Raw genomic sequence first — 1,911 nt, 5'->3', positions numbered from 1 at the left:
AGTGCCCGGCCCCCGCCGCACTGTCCCTTCCAGCTATTTCCCACCCCCCTGCACCCCAAATCCAGGTGACAGCTCACCCACATCCCGGTGCAAAGGTGTGCAGGGGAGGGGGATGCCCAGCCTGAAAGGGACCCTCTTCCCACTTGGGGACACAGCACCGCAGTGCCCACCCCTGTGTGCCCACCGCCCTCGGGGTGCAAAGGCCACCGATGATGCACAGGCTTTGTGCTGGATGGCTGCCCGCCGTACCTGACCTCCCACTTGGCCAGTGGTACCCTACCTCCTCATAGACAGGCGGGTCGTGGCCCTTGTGGGGATGGGGTCTGGTGGTGTGGGACGCCAACACGGGGTGGGAGTCCCCAACCTCGGGTGTGCTGCCACACACGGGCAGCACCAAGGCATGCTTCCTGCCGGTCCGGGCAGGAAAGGGCTTACCTTAGATCAGAGCGTGGCTTCTTTCCTTGCTGACGGTCCACTTGCCACGCCACCCAGAAGATATTGCAGGGAGTTTTTAATAGAGGTGTTGCTGGGTGAATAAAGCAGTAAGATGTCAAAGGCTTGACTTTTCATCTCATTAGCACTGTCTGGGAAGCGGACTATCAGCTTCTCTTTCCTAGATGAACCAATTCAAAAGGCTGTAGGCACAAACACGTCATGGTCATCAGACCACTATGGACAAACTGGGATTAAAGTACGTGTTTTACTTACTCTGATAACCTTGGGAACAGACCTCTTTGCTTTCCTGGGAGAAACAAGGGGTCAGGAGGGCGTTTTGGTCTGAAACTCACTGATGTGCAAGTCCTTCCACTGACTTTGAAGCATATTGTATGTGATTCAGTGTATGTATAATATCTGTAAAGACACTTAACGCACATAACAGCTAATACAAGAGAAGATAAACATACATCTTTGTAAATGGAAGAAAAACATGTTTATACTACATTTATTCTTACCATTACTTAACAGCACTGAAAGAGGCAGCGTCCTTGGGCCCCATTTTCCACGCTTTTGTCAGATTGTTTTATGCTGTAAGTAGCCACTTATTTCCAAATTGCATGGCAGGATGATTTCAGCCCTATGCCACTTCCTATAGACCATGCCTTCAGGTCATCAGAATGGGCAGAAAAGCTCTCTGTACCCTTCAGAATTGCAAACACCAGAGAATAAGTAGGTAACACTTCTTACCACGAGTCCAGGTCTATCTGATCTTGCGTGGTTTCGTCCAGGTTCTGATAGGTTTCCAGATTTGGCTCCCATAGCAAAAGCTGATCTAGTGAGGAGCATAATAAAAATAATAATGAAATCAATAATGCGTTCCCTGATCATGCAAGAGGTTATCTGATCAACGATCCCCTGATTGACAGGAAGTCCCCAACCGCATAATCCTGAACTCCTCCTGGGAGGAAAAGGGACCATGCAGCTGAAATGGCTGTGTATCAGCCAGTGCTCCCGTGGCAAGCAGTCCTAGCGTGTGCTCGCTGGCCCAAGTTGTAGCTGTGGTATGAAACTGCCTCCTGTAAAAGCCTGGTGAGAATTTGCAGCAAGCTCAAATCTGAAGGCTTCGGTGGAAGGGATGCTCTTCAACGCATGCCCTTTGCTTCCCCGTTGCATGCAGCATATTTTGCACAGAGCCTTGTTCCCTCAGCCCCAAATCTCTCAAATCAAGGGCGAGTGGGAGAAGCCATGCCCCAAAGCCAGGCTGCAGCCAGAGGAAAGTTGGGTGACTTTGTCTTTTGCCCTCCTCGCTTCCCCCTCAGCATGCAGAAATTACATTTAATTGATGGCAAGGGTTTCATTAGCTTTTTGTGGGCTGTGACTAGTAGCATATAATTAGGAATCACCTGCAAAAATTGGTTTGAAACAGTTAAACACAGTGCAGATTCCTGAAGACAAGACGCTGGTTTTACAAAA

Source organism: Charadrius vociferus, unplaced genomic scaffold (genome assembly GCF_000708025.1).
Source record: "Charadrius vociferus isolate BGI_N301 unplaced genomic scaffold, ASM70802v2 scaffold365, whole genome shotgun sequence".
Lineage (NCBI taxonomy): Eukaryota > Metazoa > Chordata > Aves > Charadriiformes > Charadriidae > Charadrius > Charadrius vociferus.
Note: the sequence above shows the minus strand (reverse complement) of the source record.